At 38.2% G+C, this 13,984-nt stretch overlaps 1 pseudogene across 3 annotated transcripts; it reads left to right on the top strand.

Moving 5' to 3' along the window:
* The first annotated feature begins 7,454 nt into the window (after nt 1-7,454).
* Nucleotides 7,455-10,801, top strand: LOC104593248 (pentatricopeptide repeat-containing protein At5g56310 pseudogene; annotated as a pseudogene). Of its 3 annotated transcripts, XR_016083745.1 has the most exons (3): nt 7,455-9,627; nt 9,762-9,847; nt 10,140-10,801. The product of XR_016083745.1 is annotated as a pentatricopeptide repeat-containing protein At5g56310 pseudogene, transcript variant X3 (transcript). The 3 variants fall into 3 exon arrangements; XR_016083744.1 differs by having other exon boundaries at nt 9,762-10,801; XR_016083743.1 differs by having other exon boundaries at nt 7,455-9,847.
* The last annotated feature ends 3,183 nt before the right edge of the window (nt 10,802-13,984 follow it).

The following is a 13,984-nucleotide window of genomic DNA, read 5'->3' as shown; positions in this document are numbered from 1 at the left end:
GGCAATACTGGCAATTATGGGCTGGGCTGGGCTGGGTTAAGCAACCTGACCCAATCCTAATCGGTACATACATAAAAACCAATGACAAGCCCAGACCACTTGTATTAGCAATGGCCAAAAAACCTGTATTGGTCTGCCCACTAATAGATAATAACTATTTGATCAAAAACTATTCTTCATTTACTAGTTCCTTGGGAATCTGTTTTCCTCGCACTTTACATCCAACATTCCAACTTCATATTACCAATGGGTATGGCAATTCTTATTCTTGTGTAGTGCTTATGCCGTGTTGAGGAAGGGGTATTTAGATACATACATCAATACGAACACGACACGACTCGACTAATTGATGATATTAAATTTTCAAACATGAATGTGGCTGGTTTATTGTACGGGTAACAAGATGTGGCTCACATAACTCGTTTATTTAAATAGGCTATTTTCAGTTGCCAATTCAGGTCCATACGGTCGTGATAGCCTATTTAATTCTACACTAAATGATACATATAAACTGAATTAATAGGGTTAATCTATTTAAATTAAATAATAAATAGATTTAAATAATATATAAGCATTCAATCACCCATGATCTAAAAATAAATTCACAAAAACCATTTAAGCAATTTGTTTACCCAAGGGGTTGCCTTGGATATTTAGGAAAATCATCCCAACTAAGTGATTATATTTATTATATAGCATACATATTATATTGTAAGGCTAGTTACATCTGCAACTTAGTGATTGATAGTAATTTTACTTGATTTATCTAAGAAAACTAATTGATCATGTTACAAAATTGAAATGGGTAGAGTGGAAACTAAAGCCCCATTCATTTCTTGGTAAAGCAAAGGGGGAAAGCTGGTTAATAGAAAAGTGGTTCCTGTTGATCAATAATCTCAAATTCACTTTTCAATTAACCATGGGCCTATGGGTCCCATGGTAAGTTGCTTTCCCCTAAGGCCTTATTCGTTTTTTAGGAAGAAGGGGGGGCGGGGGTTAAGTTGGTGGGTCTCACAGAAAAGAAATAAACCTTCATATTTCGGTATTAGTGGATCCCATGAAAAAGAATGATTCTTGATCATTTTATTTATTTGTGCAATTAATACCCTCATGAGACTTAGGTAAATCACTCATCCATCCATGCTGAAAATTGCTAATTCATGATGGGGTAATATCGTCCTTTCAATAGTATCATTTTTTTTGGATAAATTGGTCATTGTACAATTTTACTTAGGGAATAAAATAACACTGGTAAGTGCACTTATCCGGGTAAGTGTTTCCCAAGAAACACTTTCCCGAATAAATGCATTTTACCCATATAAATGACTTACTAAGATGTGAACAAGGCCCGAATATCACTTAATCGAGTAGGTGATACCTATCTCCTTGATGGGTAACTAATTAGCTTTACCACCTAGGGAAATTATCAAAACGCCATGGGACAAAGTTGTCCATTGTAATAATTGCATTCAATGGGTAAAATGGTCAAAAGGACATTTACTTGGAAAGGACTTTTTAATCAAAAAAACACAAGTAAATACATTTACCTAGGTAAATGGCTTCCTAAAAAAGAATGGGGCCAAAGAATTAGATTCAGTACTTGTGAAAGTAATTCAAGTTTTTCACCAAAATAAATGCATTTGATTGCAAATAACCTTGCTTGCAATGCATATTTGTCCTACCTCTTGTGCAATGGGACATTCTCTTAATAAGCTGAATAAATGCTATATGTACTCAAACTCATTAATGGTTCTAATTATATTGGGTCTTACGAAGGGTGCATTGGTTAAAGACTTGATATCTAACAGTTTCCCATTAAACAACCACTTACTTCTTATTCTTCTTTCTTCTTTGGATGTATTTGTATTAGGATATAAACAGAAAAAAAAAAGATTGAATAAAGATTTTAAAAACTCCATTGTATTTTATGTTTTATTATTTGACTTCCAAGAGCAAAACAAACACAAGAGATGTGTAAAGTAGTGGGATTCATGCTACTTCCAGTTGTTTCGATGGAAAATATAGGCCCTCTTTGGCGTCACTCAGGAGAATTACTTCTAGCAATTTTCACAATTTTTTTTAGTAGAATTGTGTTTGGGTTTGCCTACTCCAAAGAATCGATCTATTTTTTGATGGAAATTCTTATCCAAAGGCGAGTTTCTCCGAAGTGATATTTTTTCACTTCCAAGGATGAGAATTTCTCATCCTCATAATTCTCGCAACGTCCTTTGTAAATTAACCACGAACATGTATGCTTGTTTTGCACGTGAAAGCATGGGCATTTCTGTAATTTACCATAATACGCAAAAAACTCTCATGAAAATCACTAACCAATCAACCGTGAATTCAAATCAGTCCCCCACAACGTCCTACAGCACATTCCCATCGTTTATTGGGAACATCTCCCCATGATAATACCAGGAATGATGGTGTCATCATTGGGAGATGTACCCAATACACTTCCCACCATTTTCATCATTAGCCTATTTTAGCACATTTCCATAGGTGCCTTAGCATAGTGCGCACTAAAATGTGAAAATTTTTGGCTATTTTGGAAGCCTAATGTGAATGACATCTCATAATGAGTGTGTGTAAAGTAATATTTACACTCAATAATTTTTTAGTTAAAAAGACAAATGAGGATCTGATTTAGTTAAGGTGTAACGTGTAGAGGCTCCTAAAACTTTGGCTGTTCTTTATGACTTTGGATATCCTATCCACAAAAACTTTACCCACAAATACTACCTCGGTGCATTGGGAACATCTCCTGTGCATAATAACATGTAAGAGGATGAAATGTTGTCCATCTGTGACTGGATAACTGTGATATTATGTGGGTAGGTGTGGGCAGAATTGTTGTGGATAGGACTAGTTTTCTCCAAACAAAGTTGTTGTCCATCTGTGACTGGATAACTGTGATATTATTAAGTAGCAAACAAAATGTTGAAGAAACAGATATTGAGCATCGGGAGAGAAAACTCATAAACAACCATTTGTGCACGACGTCAACAAGTGGAGAACGCCAATTAAAAGGAGGGTATCTGCCTCTAACAGAGAAAGTTGAAATGAGAAAGTCTCCCTACCAATCCCCATAAATCAAGATTAAAAGGAGTAGGATTGCCAAAACCATCCCAACCTTGGCAATATAAAGATAATAACAGAAATGGCATAGTTTTAGGGGAGGCCAAGGGTTTCTCCATGAGACAACGTATGAAATATACAAATAAAACCCCTTTAAGTTTGCTATAAAACATCCATAACAAAACACCCCAATCAATCATCAACTCATCCCACTACAAAGCTTCCACACCCAAACATAAGGCATAGTATAGGGGAGCACAAAACAATCCTTTAAAGGCACCCATATTGAAACAGTTGACCGTCCAAAATGGATGCCACTTCCACATTTTGTATGGTGAATCCCATAGCGTCCATTTTGGATCTGGAAAATTCGCCCTCAACCACGCTGCCAACAAACGAGACAACTGAATGCATTGGTTTGCCAGAAAAACCATGAACTCTGGCACTGAAATCCACATCATGAAGCCCCACAAGCATATATGAATTCTTAGGCGAGTACCAAGATAAAATGAGATGGCAGGATGGCATTAAAAAAATCTAGCGGCACTACCAAACCCTATAGAGGGTATCCCATGACCAAAACGGGTATTTGGAATTGGAACACATGCGGCACAAAAATCAAATCAGATAAGAAAGGTATCGACACTAAACCCCTTAATGCCCGATCTAAGTTGAAACCTCCACACTATATTCATAGCCCTTTTCATTCCAATCCCCTATTGAATCCAATATGCATAGTAGGATTTCGGTTAACAAAAGCACTAGGAGTCAAATAATAGTCTTGTTCCACCCTCTAAACCAAATGAAAGATACAAAGGATCGAATAATAGTCCTACGCCATCATCTCAATCAAAAGAGAGATGCCAAAGGGGTGGAATGAATCTTAGCCCTAGAAATCTTAGCTCCACCCTAGGGGTGGAATGAATCCAGCCCGTGGATTTGGCATCAATCCATAGACAGGATGTGGTTTATAGGGCTGTAATTTCAGACTCCCCCACCCCCCCAAAAAAAAAAAAATAAAAAAAAAAAACTAAGAAGGGCGAGAGAGAAACTCGCCCATTATAGGCGAGAAGAGGATAGGGGGAGAACTCTTGATTAGTATAATCTAATCTAAGTGGGTCAAAAGTCAGACCTAATTGTCTCAATGAACAACTGATTCAATGTGTGGGCCGCATTACACTAGTTTTAAAGGCCCGAAAATAACTATGACTGCTACTCCTGCCTGTGAAGCACCTTTTGTTTTTATAAAAATGGGTAAATTAGAAAGACCACCCGTACTATGGGTCAATGATAAAGAGCCCCCTATACTTTAATTTGCGACAAAGACCCCTCCTGTTAGCCGTTTGTAAGTTATTTTCAAAAATAAATTTTATTTTTTAAATTTCTAAATTACCCTTTTGAACGGTGAGAAGATATCTCGACCAAAATGCCATGGATACCAATGATTACGCTAAAATACAAATAGAGAAAAGCAAGAAACCAAGAATCTGAATAGAGGAAAAGGGATCGGACGAGGAACTTGCTAAGTACTTCATCATTTGCGATTGTAACGACCACCACTTGCAATCTTAACGACACCCAACAAGTTGTTAAGTTCTTCGTTTCTCACCACCGACTGAATATGCCTCCTTGTCTTCTTATTATCCATTGTTGCGTTTCTAGCCAATTGGTGTATTTATTCAATCCTTCAAACAAAATTACGGTGAAAACTAGAGGGAGGGAATCGTGTAGGAAAAAACGAACCTCGGCTGCAAGATATTCTAGAACAGCAGCGAGATACATAGGAGCACCAACACCAATTCTCTCTGTGTACTTGCAGGCTTTCGGAAGCCTAGTGATCCTACCAACCGAAAATTTTAGACCGGCCTAGCTGCTTCTCGGTTCTGCCTTCTTCGACGCTCCAACTCCAAGAGACTTTCCTCGTCCGGCCATGATGAATTTTCAGGAAAGAATTCTAGATCAAGGGAAGAATGAAAGAGTTGCACAAGTTGGGTTCATTTATTTCATCTGAAACGAAAGTCTGACAACACAAATCAAAATTCTCATGAGAAACAAAGCAGAAATCAAAGATATACTAACCCAAATCAGAAATAGGTGGAGGATTAGTTCATTATCTGTGACGATTTCGTATTTTTCTGGCAGAGTATCTTGGATTTTATTTTTTTTTTGAAACACCATTCACATATCTCAGATCATCAATTAAAAAGAAAAAGAACATGGAAGAAAAAATAACAGGAAGAAAAGAAGAAATTGAAGAGATTAGAGGATTTTGTACCTTCCCTGGTGTGAGTGTTCTTGAAAAGTAAATTTCAGAGCTAGTGTGTTTCTCTGAACCTTATACTATCTTTCATTCCTTCGTTCAATCTGAAGCGAGGACAGTATCAAGACAAAAAGACTTGAAAACAATATCACTTTTCCTTACCATAGAATGAGAATAATGTTGTGAAGGAGAGGTTAACTAGTGTTCCAAAATCCAAACTGGTTCAACACAGAGCCATTGAAATCAGGGTGGTGCTTCGGTTCTATCAACCAAACAACAAGTCCATTGTTAAACCCACATGAGCGCCATGAATGGCTTCATGAACAACCAAGCTGTAAAAACAACCATCTGAACACCCAGATTGACATAGGGCTGTGAGAAATCTCCATATTTACAACGATTGGCCACAATGGCTGTATCAGCAACTACTGCGTCGAAGGTCTTGATTTATAGTAAGAAATGGTAAATCGGAATGCAGAGATTGTAGAAGACTGGTTTTTATGGTAAGAAATGGATATCAACGGTTTTCTCACATGGATCTCAATTTGCTGAACCATGGAGTCAAAGGTGCCATTATAGGGAACGAACAGGTGTGGCAATGAATAATTCAGATGCTTTAGAACAGCATAGAACTTTTGATGGTGAACTCATCATCAGAAAGGTTGCTCCCTGAAAAATTAACAGTCACAAAGTCACTAAATGCAGTTTGTTTATATGGCCTATAATAACCCCCATGGGAGTTGTTTCTCAAGTTCCAAAAGGAAATTGAGGGCAGCTGTGTTCGTCTCGATCTGGAGGCACTCTGTTGCCAAAAAACACAGAAGTTGGTTCTCACTGGTGGAGATTTTCCTTTTTTTGGGCGACGGTTATTGGTGACAAAAACAAATTTCTCACTGTCGGAGATTTCTCACTAGAAAATTAGATTTTTTTTTTCTTTTTCGTTAAGATATTTTTGGGCCATTTAGGTTTTAAGAGAAAATGGCAAGAAAGTTTAGTGGGGTATTTTGATAAGGGAAAAATGGCATTTTAAAGTTCGGGCACCAAAGTGACACTACACCCAAAATCACTGGTGGAGATTTTTCTTTTTTTGGGCGGTTATTGGTGACAAAAACAAATTTCTCACTGTCGAAGATTTCTCACTACAGAAAATTAGATTTTTTTTTTCTTTTTCGGTAAGATATTTTTGGGTCATTTAGGTTTTAAGAGAAAATGGCAAGAAAGTTTAGTGGGGTATTTTTGATAAGGGAAAAATCGCATTTTAAAGTTCGGACACCAAAGTGACACTACACCCAAAATACATGATACGTCTTTCCGGTATAAGTCAGAATTTCAATTTTAGCACTTAATTGGAATTCTCTTCTCATTAATTTAGTTAATTAATAACCATCTTTTTCATTAAATTTGTTTGTTAGTATAAAACTACAAATTAACAATAGCAAGATTTGAACCCTAGCTATTAGGCTTTAGAATTAGAGGTTCACCACTAAGCCACATCCACTTGCTTGCTATAGGTTTATGTATTTTTATTTTTAAGTAAATTTTCTCGTTTTCTTAATATATGCTTATCAATAAATGTTAGAATTAATTATTAAAATTTATGTATTAATAAATATTAAGATAAATTATATTAATTATTTTAAAACTAATGTATATCAATTTACATTTTAGTTTATTTTTTGTTTTTTCACGTTTTAGTTATTCCATCATTTGTCAATAATTACTAAGTGTTTCAATATCTCAAATTTTATATAGATCATTAAATTATAATTATTTTGCTTTTAACTTATTTACAATCATGTAAAATTTGTAACTATCGATATTAATATATTTTTTTAGGATTTATTTATATTTTTAAGATATTTATCTTAATTTTTCGTTTGTATCTATACATATCCAAAATGTATCCTGATATATCTCTTAAAATTATCTATACACCTTACGTTTATGATATTTTAAACCTTTGTCACGATGTAAAAATTAAAAGGAATCATTAAGTATTTTATTTCAAAGGGTCTTTGTCACAAATTAAACACGTGGGAATAAAGTCCAGCTATTTCATATTTCTAACGGTCTTTGTCGCTTCGCATCAAATCAGATTAGCCAAAACCACGGTCAGGCTCAGAGGTCAGAGCTAATAAAAAGAAGCGGACAAGTATGGATAAATACGATGCAGAATTCTGAATTCCAGCCCCCTATTCCTAGCCTTTTCTCTCTTATAAACCACATCCTGCCCGTGAATTTGACATCAATTCACGGTCAGATGCATTCGCCCTGTACTTTGGAGCTATAAAATTCTGATATGGGCTGATTGGTCATTCTCCCAATCAGCTCCCAATCAGCCCACGGTGAAGTCATGGAAACTCCTGCTTCTCATGCTTTCGTCTTCTTCCTCCAAGGTGCAGAAACTCATGCTACTACTACACCAATGCTCCGACACGGCTGCTTTACGCTGTGCCCACGCCCTCGTCATCGTAAATGGTCTCGCTCAAAGCTTCACCCTAGTCGCAAAGCTGCTCGGGCTTTGCTCCTCCCTTTCGGAAAGTGTTGCCTACGCGTCATCCATCTTCAGCGAAGTTCATCGCCCCAATGTCTTCCTTTGGAACTCACTTCTCAAAGCCTACTCAAAGAGCGACAACCCTCTCCAAGCTATTTTTTCCTACCGTCGTTTCTGCTGTCTAGGCTTTCGACCTGATTGCTACAGTTTCCCTCCCCTTTTTGATGTCTGTAGGGAGCTCTCGGCTATGATCGAGGGCCTTCAAGTTCATGTCCATGTGCTCAAAACTGGGTTTGGGTCGAACCTTTGTGTACAGACCCAGTTACTTAGATTTTATGCGCAGTGCGGTGGCGTTGTCTCTGCACGCCTGGTGTTTGATGAAATGTACCAATGGGGTAGAGATGCGGTGGCTTGGACGGCTATGATTGATGCTTATGCATCGGAGTCTGGGGATGTGACAGAGGCGTTTAGGCTATTCAAAGCAATGCCATTTGAAAGGGATGCTGTGTGCTGGAATGCGATGATTGTAGGGTTTATTAGGTGGGGTGAGATTGCTGCTGCAAGAGAGTTGTTTGTTGAATTTTCAGGTAAGAATGTGGCATGTTGGACTTCCATGATCAGTGGTTATGCCCATATAGGGGAATACAGGGAGGCCCTCAATGTGTTCAGTCAGATGAGACTGTCGGATAGTAAGCCTAATTGTATCACGTTGGTGAGTGCACTTTCTTCTTGTGCTCATCTGGGTGCTATTAGAATAGGAATGAGCATACACGAATACATAGAAAAGAACGGTATCTATCTTGATGTATATATAGGGACTACTCTCATAGATATGTATTCAAAGTGCGGAAACATTGAGAGTTCTATGAAGGTATTTGATCTCATGCCCCAAAAAGACATTTATTGTTGGAATACTATGATCGAAGGGCTTGCAGTCCATGGTCTTGGATGTCATGCCTTGGAAATGTTCTCTGACATGCAGGATGAAGGGTTCGAACCAAATGAAATCACCTTTGTGGGCATTTTAATGGCTTGTAGCCACATGGGTTTGGTGAAAGAGGGACAGTTTTATTTTGATAGCATGATTAATCAATATGGCATTGCACCCAGGATCGAACACTATGGTTGCATGGTTGATCTTCTTGGCCGGGCTGGTCTCATAGAAAGGGCCGAAGAGCTAGTTAACACCATGCCAATTGAACCCAATGCAGTTATTTGGGGCGCTTTGGTTAGTGCCTGTAGGGTAGCAGGTAATGTGGAACTTGGAGAAAGGGCTGCGAAGCACCTATTGGACTTGGAACCTCAAAATAGTAGCAATTATATTCTCCTCTCAAATATTTATGCTGCAGAAAATAGGTGGGATGATGCTGAAAAGGTAAGGAAGATGCTGAGGTGTTCTGGAGTCAAGAAGATTCATGGGTTTAGTTCTATTGAAGTTGGTGGGGTAGTATGTGAATTTGTTCAGGGGGACAGATTGCTATCGAAGGATATCTATCAACTGTTAGATGACATAGCAATGAAGTTAAAGGATATGGGCCACATACCTGGGATAAAAGAGGTTTTCCATGACATTGAAAAAGAGGAAAGGGAATATGCCCTCTCTGGTAATAGTGAGAAGTCGGCAATTGTATTCCAAGAAGTACACTCACAGTTGTGAAAAATCTGTGCATGTGCCATGATTGCCACTCTATGATAAAGTTTATATCGAGGATGTACAGTACAGCATTTTTGTTAGAGATAGGGTTTGTTTCCATCATTTGAGAAAAGGGGCATTCTCCTCTAACAATTTCTGGTGAGGAAAAGCAAACAAGTGTCTGCCTGGTATTTGAAATTTGAATAATTCATCTGATGGGATGATCTTGCCATTATATTTACGAACTCCTAATTACTCCTGGAGCTAACACTTTCAAACTGTACTTTTACCAGCATTTGGCAATACAAATGATGAATCATCGTCATGATTTCGTGGTAGGATGATTTCAAACAGTTTATATCTTTATTGCTCTCTACAGGTATAATTCATTCTTACTCTCTATAGGTGATTGTATGAGCTTACACTGAAATTGGTTTAAGTGGTAAAGTGGCATCTGTTGTTACTCTACTGATTTTCTAAAGTATGTGAAGTATGGGGTGAAAAGGACTTCCAATAGTGTTTGGAACTTGGATCTTCATCAGTAGTGTCATGTTGTACTGAAAGTGGACCAGGAAGATAACAGTTGGATTGTTTCTTTTACGGTTGCTTGAAACTTGTAAGTAGATCAGGTTCCTGATAACTTGATATCTTGTTTGCCTGCTAATCTGTAGGTCTGTCCCCGCCAACCAAAAAAGGTCCAGTTCATTATGGGCTTTTTTGTTCAGCAGCAAAGTGAGGGCCCAAATAGCAGGAAGCCAGAGAGAAAAGTAATTATTCCTTACTACATCAGACTTCATCCCATGTCTTTGGCTTTCTCTTGCTCGCCTGCTAATCTGTATACTCTTCCTTGCCAACCAAAAGTGTCCAGTTCACCATGGGCTTTTTTTTTCAGCAGCAAAGTGAGGGCCCACATAGCAGAAACCCAGAATGAAAAGTAATTATTCCTTACTATAAATCAGAGTCCAGCCCATATCTTTGGCTTTCTCTTTCGTATCTATGTAGACCAAGTAACCTCTTCTTGCTAGTTCAGTCATTGGTCTGCTATTGCAATGTCAAGGGATTGATATGATCACAAGCATGAAGACACGCGCACGCACGCATACGTGCATTTAAAATTTTCTTTGTTTACCACAGCTTCATGGGATAACCACGCTGAGGGGTGGAGTAGCTTAGTGAATCCCCTGATTGTATTTTGCCTTTATGTTTAACTTAGCATGTTTGGTGGTTTGTACTGAAGTGTTTCTGTTTTTCTGCCATTGGACTTGGTTATCCCATGAAAAAAAACTTGCCTAATGTGCAGAGGTATAGTCCCCTTTCAACATTTATAAGATAATCAGTGTTACTGGTCCAGTTTATTCCAAATTAATAATTTTTATTGCATAACTAAAAAAGATAAATAAATTTTATCCTATATCTCATTTCTCAAGGAGATAAAATTCAATCATTATTTGTTTCTCCTCCAGCCTCGCTATGTAATAACTCACCAATAATGTTACAGAAGAGTTCTATCGTATGTGCAAAACTTTTTCATTAAAATTCTTCATATTTGGGAGCCGAGGATCCTCCTAATTGGGCCAAGACCAAATCAAAATGAGGTTAGGTGGGTAGAGGATCTCATTGGCCCAGTCAATAGGTGTTGGAGATGGAATAAAAAGGGCAGTTCAGCGCACAAGGCTCCCACCAATGCGGGTCCAGGAAGGGACAGATGTATGCAGCAGCCTTAACCTTGCACATACAGAGAGGCTGTTTCCAAATTATGTTGTCGATTTAATGTCATAAAAAATTTCTTCCCAGTTTATGTGATTGAAAGCATTAAAAAGATTGAGATGGCATCTTATAGATAGCCTGACAATTGACAAATTATGTTGGGTCCTAAGATTTTTTTTTTTCTTTTTCCTGTGAAATCTGCTCATTGCAAAATTAATGAATAAATCATAAAAAAAATGAAAACCCTGTAAATGAGTTATAAGAAGCAACAAGGGGGTCACTAGGTCTATGGGGGTTGAACCAAAAATCAAGTCTTTTATTTGTTGGTGTTGCCTTAACAGCTTTCTGCCAAACAACACAATCTCCTTGGAGGAGGGGGTTCAGATGAGTGCTGTCCTATTTGTGGGTTAGAATCTGAGACAATCATTCACATTCTCTTATGCAGTCACACAACAAAGTTTTTGGTTTGGTAGCACTATTGGGCTATTGCCGCATTCCTTTCAGCTTATAGTGGAGGAATATATAGCCAATGTTTTTGAATCACTGTCCAGTTGGACCGTTTGGATCAGGAGCCATCCAGGCAACTGGTTCTGTTTTATCCCAAACCCGGTTCCTGGCTAAAAATTGTTGAGTTGGTCAACAACCCATTGACCTGGGTGGTCAAACTGTTGACCTGTTTATTGGTTTTGGCCATTTTTTATTTTAATTATTTTTTAATTTTTTAGTTTTTTTGTTAGAACGGGCTGTCCATTCAAACCGGATGGTTGAACTATCAACCCGAAAATCGTGGCCAAAACGGTTCCGATTTTGGATTGGTTTTTAAAATATTGAATATTATTGATACTTTGATAGCATTTCTGTTGTGCTTGATGATTTCAATATTTTGGACATGCATGCATTAGGTGATTTGGAAAAGCTGAAGTGATTTTAAGAATGCTGACCCCAATCGTTGTATGGTGATCTCTTGTGTTAAAATGCATATGAAGGACCTTCACTTGGCATTTATGTTTATCTCCAATGAGCAGTCCACTACTAATCGAGTAGGTGTCACTTCTTTTTTTTTTGGCCTCCACTCAGGATGGGGTGGTAAAGAGAGGCAAACGTAGATGGTGGCTATATTAAGGTTGGCTCAGCTCCTTTTGGTTTTGTGGTACGTGATAATAGTGGGGTGGAGCTCAGGGATTTTGCCAACTTAATTTGTTAATCCTGACATTCGGTAATCAAGATATAGATAAAATAGGGCTTAATTGGCTACTCTTGCAGCTGAGCTCATAATGTCCTGCGTGGGAAGGCTTAATGCTTGAGCTGAGCTGCTTTGAATAAGCCGCTAAACGAAGCTTCAATGGAAAGACATGCAATAAGTGTAGGTGACTGAACGATTTTTTTTTTTCATCAAACATTACTTATAGTATTTTCAGTTCAGGTGGGCCTCACCTTACAAAGGCATGATCGGCAACCTGAAAGTAGTAGAACTACATAAACCTGTTTTTGTTAACTCGGGGGTGAACTTATCATCACCTTGTAATGATTGTTTTTGCACTGTACATATTTATATATTTGTACTCCTTCCAAACTGAGCCCAAGTTGTAATGACCTCAACTACATAAATGATAAACCTGTGTTTGTTAGCTCAATGAACTATTGGGTATGCCTGTACCGGTAAATGAACCATACAATTGTCAAGCTCTCAAGTACAGATAGCTCATAGCTCAACACAGCAAAACCTTGGTTTGGCTACATCAGTGTTCTTGCAATTGCACTCTGACAAAGGAGTCATTTTTCTGTCGCTTGTCGAGTCATGCCTCTATCCTACTGTGTTCTGTCCAAACTCCAAAGCCGAGTTGATGGTTTGTGCGGTTAGACCGATTAGGTTGATGCTTAATCCTTTTAAGTTTTTACTGATCGATTAACGGTTCAACCTGGCGCTTTCAGGTTTCAACCCAATACACAGTTAAGAACCCTAAGACAAAACGGTTGAGTTCTGAGATCCACAATGCAAGGGGATATAGTTCAAAGTTCAAAGTCTAACAAGTAACAAGTCTCATTTAAAAAGTCTTTTGGACACCTGTCCGTCACAGGCCGAATGAAAGTGAAAATGCGGGAAGCCGGGAACGGTAGATGTTTTCAATGCACAGTGGAAATGAGGTGTGGGGAGCCAATGCGAATTCGAAGTAGAGTAAAATCAGGAGATATTATCACTTATCATTCAATGCACGGTAGGAAAGGCGTAGGAGATCTAGAGGCATGTGAGACCGGATCTGCTCTCATAAAGGGCTGCTCACACCGATCTCACACGCACATCCTATCATACATTGGGAACATCTCCCATACTTATAAGTTATCATTCATGGGAGATATTCCCAATGCACGATAGATGTGCCTGTGAGGCACCCATGTGTGAGGAGCAGATCCTGTTCTAAGGTGCGTTGCCACTTCCATACCAACGGAACAGCATTGCTGAAAAGAAGATATTCTTAATGTGCAACTGTAATCTCTTATGACTGTGAGTAGAGATGTGAGAACAACTCGTGGGTAGCAGATCTGAACCCCGCCAAAGGGTCTCTGAGCTATGATCGTTTATTTATTTATTTTTTGGGTAAATTACAAAGACCCCCTGTACTATGGGGTCTGTGACAAAGACTCCCCTATACTTTGTTTTGCGACAAAGACCCCCCTGTATTATGATCGTGAGACAAACCCTTTTGTTAGCTTTTCTGCCATTGCAATATTTTTTTTAATTCCTATATTACCCTTATAATAACTATCTGGAGAAAATTGCTATTCATCTTCCCTGACCTCACAATATACA

This window comes from Nelumbo nucifera, chromosome 3 (genome assembly GCF_055504915.1).
Source record: "Nelumbo nucifera cultivar China Antique chromosome 3, China Antique-T2T, whole genome shotgun sequence".
NCBI lineage: Eukaryota > Viridiplantae > Streptophyta > Magnoliopsida > Proteales > Nelumbonaceae > Nelumbo > Nelumbo nucifera.
The sequence above is the reverse complement of the archived record's forward strand: the minus strand, read 5'-3'. Positions and strand labels throughout refer to the sequence as shown.